The following is a 10670-nucleotide window of genomic DNA, read 5'->3' as shown; positions in this document are numbered from 1 at the left end:
GGGTTGTGCAATGGGGTGGTAGTGCTGGCCACTGGGGTTGTGCTATTAGATGGTAGTGTGGTCGGATGTGGTGGTGTTGACGGCATGGTGGCATTGCTAGTGTGCAATGGTTGGATGCGGCGTGATGGTGTCCACTACCGGTGTGTGGTTGGATGCGATTTTGGCAGGGGTATGTGCTGTGGGTGCGATGAGTTGTGAGCTATGCACTGCCGTGAATTTGATTTTGTGGTGATTATAGAGTAGTTTTGGTTGTGTTTTGGTGGTGATAGTGGTGCTTGCTTTGGCGGTAAGGTTGCGGTGGTAATTGTGGTGCCAATTTTGGGTTGCAGCGATGGTGGTAAGGTTGCGGTGGTGTGGTGCAAGTGACGGTTGTATGGAAGTGATTTGTGACAAAGATTGTGCTGGATCGGGATCGGTGGTGGAGGAGTTTGGTGCATGTAACCAAATATTTGGACTAATTATTAATCTGTGACTTTAAAATTCGATAATCTGTGACTAAAAAAATAATTTGTGACTAATAAATTTGAAAATGTGTGACCTATAGATAAACTATGACCTGTAATTTGAATGATTTGTGACCTACAAAATTTTTTATTTGTGACCACGAAATAATCTGTGACCAATTAATTTGATAATATGTAACCAGCAAATAAATATGTACCTATAATTATAAATTTGTGATCATTAATCGTATAACTGTGACTTTATTACATTTATTTAATAAATATTTTTAATTAATGAAATATATTCCTAAATTTTAAATTTTCAAACTATCTACCTGATTTTTGAATTGGTGTAAATAATACGCCTGGATTATGAATTTTTCCCTTTATAGAATGGCTTATGTTTAGTGGGCTAATAGGTTAGGATTATACGAGTTGTAGGAATTAATAATAGGATTTGTGGGTTGACGAGTAAGTTGTTGATGGATATTTGGATTGGCTGTTGGGTTTTTTTTGTTGAGGATTAGGGTTTTTGAAGGACAACAATAACATGACGCAGCAGCACTGGTAATCTGAATTGAATTTATTTTTATTTTTATTTTTTGAATTTCTCTTTTCCCTTTTTTGAGGGAACAATCTGCAAAATGTTAAAGAAAGCAGAAAATACACTTTCGACACTTTTTTTTGGGAACTAAAAAAACAGTAACTAAACAAGATGAACTAATTGCCCCTTTTTTGAACATTTTTATTTCAATTTTTTTTCCAACTAATAAAATAAAAAAAGGTTAAAAATTGCTGCTTCTCAGATTAATGATTTTTTCCTTATTTGCTGTTCCTCAGTTTTTGTGTATAAAGATGGTTGTATGGCTTGGATTGATGGGGGAAGGCGTGGATGTATATATGGATTCGATGGAAACGGTTGGAGGAATTTTGAATTTGTGAAGATGAAGGTCAACGGAGAACAAATTGCTCTGATACCAAAATAGAGATTCAGCCCAACTGATAGAGGACCAAAAAGAGCCTCTAAAAAAAGCTCAACCTGATTCTAGCCCATATGATATTAAAAACAATTTTTATAGCCTAAATGTTATCTCAAACACTTCCAGCACAAATATTCATTCTAGCACTCATTACTTCTCTTACCTGACAGCGTACCAAGCCCCTCAAACCACTACGAACACTTAGAAATCTTCTTCAATCTCAGTGGTGGGTCCGACAGCGAAAAATGGTCTTCGGATCAAAATCCTTACAGAGGATAAGAATTTTTTAACACCGACAATACTGAAAAGGTTGGTGAGAAGTTGGGATTCATAATTAGTTTAGTGTCTGAAATGGCGCAAAAGACAAAAAAAGGGCAGGTTGCACAAGAAGAGGTCGCGATGCTAATCAATTGCCATACCATCAATTACGGTACTACCCACCATGGTGTTTCGATTGGCTGGGTTCCATTTTTGGAAAACCCAGGATGTGGTGCAACCGATTATGAGATTTTAATGGACAAGACACTACTTGTAATTAATGGGTCTACCAATTTTTTTGGGTTGAAATATCCCTTTTCTGCTCGGGTCATGACGGGCATTGCAAAGGAAATGGTGTGGGTGTATGATGAAGTGAGCAAACCACAACAACTCTCACCTTGAGGACAAGGTGGATTTCGAGGCGGCGGGTAATAATAGATCTCCAATCGGTTTGCAAGGATACAACCAATATGAAGGCCGCCAAGTCATCCAATATTCTAGAATATTCCACTTAGTCAGCAAAGAGGCAAAAGGATAATAGGAATCATGCCTTTTATCCTTTTATTCCAGTTTATATCAATACAATTCCTCTATTTTACAACATACAATTCCAGTAACTTCATAGACACCATCTTGCAGTCATATTACAATTTCAGTGTTCAATCCCACAAATTAGTTTAGCAACCAATTTCAGCAATTATTCCTCTGCATCAGCAGCCAGAATCTGCAGTTTAACAACCATATCAGCCAAGAACCTATCACATTGGAGAGAAAAAGTTAATTTCCGTCATATCCTCTACTTTCATTAAATAGGAAAAATGAGAGTACACATATGGAAAATTAGTATAAGTGTGGAAATACAATAAACCCTAAATATTTCTTGCCTAGTCTCTGTGTTTATTTCGTTAACAGTAAGGATTAAAATTTTCATTTCACATGATGGTGTTTTTTCTTTGCAAAATAAGATATGAACTTGGAAACTAGAGGATCATGCAGAGAGACTGAGGTACCCAGTGGAGAAAATATGTGAGGATTTCTCTTCATAGACCTGTTTACACTTTTTATTTCTTCCCTGGAATCATATGGAGTATGACAAATAGGTTTAAGATATGAAGGGAAAGTCATCTGGGGTTGTTTGGATTGGAATGTTTTATCATTTCAAACTTTTGACAGTTCAGAAATGAAGCCAAAGATACCGGTTACTGTTCATTCATTTAATCTAATTCAGACCATTCTCTTAATCTAATTCAAATTATTTTTCTTGGGGTAAGATAATTTTAAATTTTGGCCGAGTGTGTTTTCTTTAATCTTTGTTGAAGTTCAATTCTAGCCCTCAAGCCAAGATTCTTGCCAATATCGAGAACATGTTGGCCACCTATTTAATTTAGGCCCCATTATTTCAAATTGTAATTTTTCTCTCTTATTTTCAACTACACAATCTTCCATAAAATAATATTACATGCAAATTGAAAATTTTTCCTTCTTTTCAATCACACATTCTCCAAAAAAATGATATTCCAAAAATTATAAATTTGAAATAATGGGGCTCAAATGGGGGCTTAATTGGTCCTATACATTGAACAAAATTGCTAAATTCTTGAACTTTAAGACATTATAAAACGTAAGTGGTTCTCACTTCTCATGGCCTGTTATATATGCAATACCCGATCAGCTAGGCAACCTAGAAATAAAATAAATTAATTTTCCTGGGGGAAAAAGTGGATCATACTAGGTTGACTCAATGGTCCACATGCCAAACACCTGGGAAGAGTAAGACTCATATATTTTGATTCAGTGTAGTTACGTAGCACTACTCTAAATGCATAGTTCACTGTCATCTAAAATAGTACTAAATATTAGTGATGCTACATGCATTACTCATTTTGATTTCGTGGCTTCACGAAATTAAAATGAATATTTAGACTTAAGGGCATGTAAATTGAGAAAGATTCATATGATGAAGCGTTTCCAGTTGAAGAGGTCAGGCTACTGATTTTTTGATACACGATTGATACCACAGGACAAGAAAGGTTTCAAGTTTGGTACATAATATAATTGATTAGTTCGATTTTCAAAAGATGGCACGAAACGCTTTAATATAAGCCAAAAGTACATTTTTTGTTCCAACCTGAGTTTGTACCCAAGCCGTTAACTCATAGGTACTGTGTCAGTTTTGAGAGAGTCTGTACACATCTTATTCTACGAATTTTTGCTTAATTGATACTGAAATTCAACTTAAGTCTCTCGTAGAAGTCTTGAGTTCAAATCCTGGGTAATGTAATAGAAATCTATGAGGAGTAAGATATGTATAGACTCTCCCAAAATGACAGTATTTATGAGTTAACGGTTTAGGTACAAGCTCAAGTCGTTACAGTTATATTTTGAATGTTAGATGTATAATATTTATACCTTGCTGGAAGTATCTTATGCGTAACTTATGTTGTAAAAAGAGTTGGGCTTACAACTCATTTACCGCATATTTTTACGTACTGGTTAAAAAAGTTATTTGATATTTATATTTAATATTCTATGAAGGATTTGTAGTCAAAGGGCATATATATATGATCAATTGCCAATAGTTTGCATGGGTGAATGTAGACATATTATATGTATGTAATGTGTGGAGTGTGCATGTTTATTGTAGTTCACAATTGTAATTGTAAGAATGAAATCGCCCTTGAAATGAGATTGTTACATTTTATTGTGCATTATTATTATTATTATTATTATTATTATTATTATTATTATTTTGTTGTTATTATAGTCATTATTATTATTGTTGTTGTTACTACTACTATTATTCTTCATTTTGGGAGTTGGATTTGGTGGGGGGAGGGGGCGGAGATGTTAAGAGTGATCTCTCTCTTCCCCCTCTTCCTCTTCCTCTCCATCTTCCTCTGTGTTCCTGACAAGCATTATTCAGCCATGCATTATGAGTAAATGTCTCTTCATTCCTTTTCCAAACATCACTGTGTCTCTAGTTATTGAAGCTATGAACATTTGAATTCAGGATGAAAATGATCCGCTTTACAGAGTTGTGTGCAACCACGTGTTTGCGTCTTTTTTTTAAGTAGCAACGCATCATAATAATAAAAAAGAGATGCGAACTATTATTAACTTATTTCTTTCATGGTTTGACAGCTTTGCGCTGCACTGAATATAAATAAGAGAAGTGTTGATCGTGATCTTGATGTCTACCGCAATCTGCTCTCTAAGCTGGTTCAAGCAAAAGAGCTGCTAAAGGAATATGTCGACAGGTGAGAATTTCGCTCTTATTCAATAAGGTGGATTAGATAATATTCAAAGCTATTATAGAAGAAAGAGTAAATATAATAACTCAACACTTCGTGGTGCTATTAGTGCAGTCTACTTTCCTAGAGATGTGGTTATTTTACAACTAAAATCATAACAATTGATGGATACAAGTGACTGTTTTTCACATTCAATCAACTTCTTCATTAACAATAAAATGTTACATCCTCTTTTTGCTTTCGCTAGTCGTGCTTCTCTACATTACGAGATTCATGTGTTCAACAATAAATCTTCAGATTAGTTTTGTGACATTTGTTAATGTTTATGGCCTTCAGGGAGAAAAAGAAAAGAGAAGAACGGACAGAATCTCAGAAAGCTAATGAAGCTGTCACAAAATGCTTGGGGGGATACCAATATGCGGGGGTTATGAAGTAACCTTCATTTGTTACCTTTTGTTTAAATCTCTCTCAATATATATCTAACAGTTAATTTGATCTTTTGCATGATAAGAATGGTTCAGACAGGTTATCAAAATAGAGGCTGTATTAAATGACAAATAATAATTCAGATCCTCGTGATTTAGCCATGTTGAAATCATTTTCATTAACTATTAATTTCTTTAGAATTGTTACAAAATTCATCACGCCCTTAATGTTGCCTAATACAAATTTTTGCAAACAACAAATGAATTAACCTTATGATTTAGCTGAAACGAGATTATTACCAACTAATAAGTGTTGAAGTTTAGTTATTTTAATAACTTCAACCAATAAGAGATTTAACTGGGATGAGAGATGTCGACCTCATCTGGAATCTTGAATATATCTGCTGCACCAAATTTTCCCCATTCTTCCTCTACATACTCGTGTTCATAGTCGCTATCCCTTTCATCTACATCCTGAATGTTGGGAGACGAGGGGTCGTGACCACTTTTGGATCTGCAGACTTGATAGCAAGCATCTTCACCTGGCCGAGGTGAGAAATCTGTACGACAACAGTGTCACCATCCACAGGAAGTGGTTGTTACCATGGTTCCCCATCAATCCTCGTGAAGTTGTGATCAGCGGCACCCTTGTGAAACTCAAAATGTATTCTGTGTCTGAACAGATGAAAAGCCAAAAAAACATCAACAATAGCTCATGTCATTGATTTAATGGAATCTGAGGGTGTGTTTTCTTTGCTGTTTTCGGATCGTTTTCTGTTTTTGATTTTTCAAAACGGTGAAAACGCGTTCTCTTTCCCGTTTTCGAAAACGAAAAAAAAATTGTGAAGAAAACACAAATTGTTTTGGGTTTTTTCAGTACAGAACTCAAAAAAATTGAAAACACGGGAAACACTTTTATTTTTCTTTTCAAAGTCTACCTTCTCTTTCCGATAAGCTCTGCCTTCTCTCTTCTGGACGCTGGCTACGAAGGGAACCAAATGAACCCATGGATCATCACCAATTTCGATCCAATAGGCTAAATCAAGCCAGACAGTTCATGAACCAATTTTGACTGTATTGCTAGTTGTTTTTTTTCTTGCAATTGAAGGTGTTGGTGGTTGTGGACGGTGGTGACAAGTGGTTTTTTTTTTTCTTGCATTCAATTTGTTGGTGGTTGTGGACGGTGGTGGTAGTGGTTGATGGTTCATGGTAGTGGCAGTGGAGTTGATTTTGGTTGATTTTGGCGGTGCTTGATGCTTGATGGTGGTGTCGTGATGATTCTCAAAATTTCAAAGGAAACATGTTTTTTATTTTTTTGTTTTGAGAAATAGTTTTTCGGACTAACAAAAATAACGCATTTTCAATAATTTCAAAACAAACACTTAAAAGACAAAATTCAAAACTATAAAACTGAAATACGAAAAGAACACCCCCTAAGTTTCTCCCAACTTTCTGCTTGATTCTAACCTATGCAAGATGTGTCACATGTCCATTAGGAGCAAGCAGGACCAGTCTATGCCAAGCATTTTTAAAACCAACAATCTCTAGAAGGCCATCATTGAGAGTTAATTGTTCCAATGGTCACTAAATTTAGGTCCATGTCTTTGAGTGGTTACAGAAGTTTAAAATGTCGAACTTAGGTTCATATCTTCAAATGCTTATTGAAATTTACAATATCGAATTTTGGTCATTAAACTTTGAAAAATATTATACATTCCTCATTGAACTTTGAAAAATGTTGTACATTACTCACTGAACTTTGAAAAATGCTGTACATTATTCATTGTAAACTCGATATTTTTCAAAGTTTAACAGTTGTACTAATTAGTAACGTACGACATATTCTAAAGTTTAATGCCCAAAACTTGACATTTTAAATTTCAGTGAGCAATCGAAAGCATGAACCTAAATTCAGTGATCAAAACTCGACATTTTAAATTTCAGTAACCAATCAAACACATGGACCTAAGTTCAATGACCATTGGAATAATTAACTCCATCATCGACAAGAGGTGGCGTCAAGTCTCTCTAGACATCAGTTTGAAGCATAGAATTTGTTAGAATATAATGTATCCAGATTATTTTCTAAGCTTTAATTCTGTTGAACTCAACCAAAAAATAAAAATAAAAAAAATGTGTGTTTAAACAGAGCACAGAAATCACATCTTTTGTTTATATTTGGTGTTCCCCAACTCCGAGGATTTAGTCCACCGGAGAAGCTAGGCTAGTTAAGACGTACAATGGACTTGATACTGCAAAGTTAGAAAAAAAAAAAAAATGAACCGAGCTCCACGTACGGTTCACAGGGGTTGCATAGACCCCTCATTGTAGGGGGGTCAGGTCCCACATCATTTTTTTTTTTTTTTGAAAAGGTGGGGCCAGCTAGGTTAGTTAAGACGCACAATGGGCATGATACCACAACGTTAGAAAAAAAAAAAAAAAGAATCGAGCTCCACGTACAGTTCACAAGGGTTGCACAGACCCCTCACTATAAGGGGGTCAGGCTCCACATCTTTATTTTTTTTTTTTAAAAGGGGGGGCCCCCCCCCCCCTTCTCTCACATCTGGTTGTGTTGTGAGACTTTTCATATTCTAAAAGCATCATAGTAAGAGTGCCTATTTTGCCATTTTGTTTGATATACTCCATTGTGATTATCTGCATATGGGTTATTATTAACATATTAATATTGATTCAATATTGATAGAATGGATTCACTGTTTTAATCTCATCGAGGACTGGAGTGGAGGTTTATTCATCCACACTGCAGCTTGTAGCAATTCACAATTTTCGTGATATAGAATCTTGGGTATATGGGCAAATCAACTTGTAACTACAATAAAAAATATTCAACAGTCGAGAATTTAGAAAATGTGAACCTCACTGGGCTACCAAAGTGGGCTCCACAGAGTAATAAATGAAGAACATTATGTTGTGAAAGGAGATGTTGAGAGTTGTAATACATAATGAATAGGGAACGGAAAATTCCAAGTTTGATAATGTGTCAACGAAACCAAAAGAAAGAAAGAAATATCTGCTGCCACCATCATCATCTGTTATTTTGGCACCAAATATGGCTTCCTTTCTACTTTTGTGTACGGGCATTAGCCTTTTAAAAGTTCATGTTGACTGTATTTTTCATTGTACCTATTACATTACTAATTGTCCCCCATAACATGTCCTAAACTGCTGCAGATATGTCCATGTGAGATAGAAACTATCAAAATGTAAAATGAAGTAAAATGGAGACACGTTTTGAACCATGTCGGTCTTGGACACATGTTCCGACACCAATACTTTGCCTTGTGAGAGTGCCATTGCTTCAGGGCATGGAAACACTTTTATTGCTTCAGCCATGCTTCGGTATAATGGAAATATGACCTCGGAGGTGGCAAAAATGGTTTCTAGCGATGTATGTGCGAGAGAGGAGCATTGGGTGACTCAAATGAAATGGTGGTAGTCGAAGTGGTTTATATAGAAGAGAGAGTCGTGGCGACACAAATGACAGCAGGGTGATTTGTTTGGTGTTTATGGCCTGGGGAGACGGTGGTGATTGATGTAGTTGGTCGGCTGGTACGAGTATGGGCTGGTGATGAGCATGATGGTAGGCGATCGGTGGATTTGGGTTATGAATTTGGATTTGGGTTTAATGGGCCGACTTTGTTGGGTTTTGTGGGCTTTTCAATATGTGGTGGATTATGGTCGGGGTAGTGTCTGGGTTTATAGAAGAGGAAATTATACAAAATTAAACGTCACAATTCAAAAATCAAGTACTAAGTTATATTATTCACAAATCAGGTATTATATATAATTAATTCACCCAATTCAATAAAAATCCTAATCATTTCCCCCATTCCCATCTTACTCTATTCTGCTCCCTTCTCTTTCCTCTCAACAGTAATCGTGTCGCTCGTGGAAGATTATCTCCGGCGAACAATTTTACCATTGGAGTTGAATCACCTGCACGGTAGCGTCACCATCGGAAGATTTCTTGGTGTAGTGTTGAGGGCAATTTCTATTTTCTATCTATATACCTTCATTTCTCTTCATCAAACATCGTCGTCCGAGGGTTGTGCAATGGCTCCACGGTCAAGACGCAACCACCACAGCGGCGTCACTCTGGAGTAGCTAGCGGCGCTACTGCAACCTCATTAACCATATTTGGTTTTGAATCCGAGGGTTGTGCAATGGGGTGGTAGTGCTGGCCACTGGGGTTGTGCTATTAGATGATAGTGTGGTCTGATGTGGTGGTGTTGACGGCATGGTGGCATTGCTAGTGTGCAATGGTTGGATGCGGCGTGATGGTGTCCACTACCGGTGTGTGGTTGGATGCGATTTTGGCAGGGGTATGTGTTGTGGGTGCGATGAGTTGTGAGCTATGCACTGCCGTGAATTTGATTTTGTGGTGATTATAGAGTAGTTTTGGTTGTGTTTTGGTGGTGATAGTGGTGCTTGCTTTGGCGGTAAGGTTGCGGTGGTAATTGTGGTGCCAATTTTGGGTTGCAGCGATGGTGGTAAGGTTGCGGTGGTGTGATGCAAGTGACGGTTGTATGGTGGTGATTTGTGACAAAGATTGTGCTGGATCGGGATCGGTGGTGGAGGAGTTTGGTGCATGTAACCAAATATTTGGACTAATTATTAATCTGTGACTTTAAAATTCGATAATCTGCGACTAAAAAAATAATTTGTGACTAATAAATTTGAAAATATATGACCTATAGATAAACCGTGACCTGTAATTTGAATGATTTGTGACCTACAAAATTTTTTATTTGTGACCACGAAATAATCTGTGACCAATTAATTTGATAATATGTAACCAGCAAATAAATATGTACCTATAATTATAAAATTGTGATCATTAATCGTATAACTGTGACTTTATTACATTTATTTAATAAATATTTTTAATTAATGAAATATATTCCTAAATTTTAAATTTTCAAACTATCTACCTGATTTTTGAATTGGTGTAAATAATACGCCTGGATTATGAATTTTTCCCTTTATAGAATGGCTTATGTTTAGTGGGCTAATAGGTTAGGATTATACGAGTTGTAGGAATTAATAATAGGATTTGTGGGTTGACGAGTAAGTTGTTGATGGATATTTGGATTGGCTGTTGGGTTTTTTTTGTTGAGGATTAGGGTTTTTGAAGGACAACAATAACATGACACAGCAGCACTGGTAATCTGAATTGAATTTATTTTTATTTTTATTTTTTGAATTTCTATTTTCCCTTTTTTGAGGGAACAATCTGCAAAATGTTAAAGAAAGCAGAAAATACACTTTCGACACTTTTTTTTGGGAACTAAA

The 10670-nt window shown here is 36.1% G+C and overlaps 2 long non-coding RNA genes across 2 annotated transcripts; one reads left to right on the top strand and one right to left on the bottom strand.

Moving 5' to 3' along the window:
- The first annotated feature begins 4792 nt into the window (after positions 1–4792).
- On the top strand, positions 4793–5527 carry LOC111387373. Its single transcript, XR_002701394.1, has 2 exons — positions 4793–4938; positions 5269–5527. It is a non-coding gene; the product is annotated as an uncharacterized LOC111387373 (long non-coding RNA).
- Positions 5392–6993, bottom strand: LOC111387374. The gene is made up of 2 exons (XR_002701395.1): positions 6296–6993; positions 5392–6032 (listed from the first exon to the last, which is right to left on the bottom strand). It is a non-coding gene; the product is annotated as an uncharacterized LOC111387374 (long non-coding RNA).
- Between the last annotated feature and the right edge of the window lie 3677 nt (positions 6994–10670).

The sequence above is a fragment of the Olea europaea genome, unplaced genomic scaffold, assembly GCF_002742605.1.
Source record: "Olea europaea var. sylvestris unplaced genomic scaffold, O_europaea_v1 scaffold3997, whole genome shotgun sequence".
Classification (NCBI taxonomy): Eukaryota; Viridiplantae; Streptophyta; class Magnoliopsida; order Lamiales; family Oleaceae; genus Olea; species Olea europaea.
This window is presented reverse-complemented; position numbering and strand designations above follow the sequence as displayed.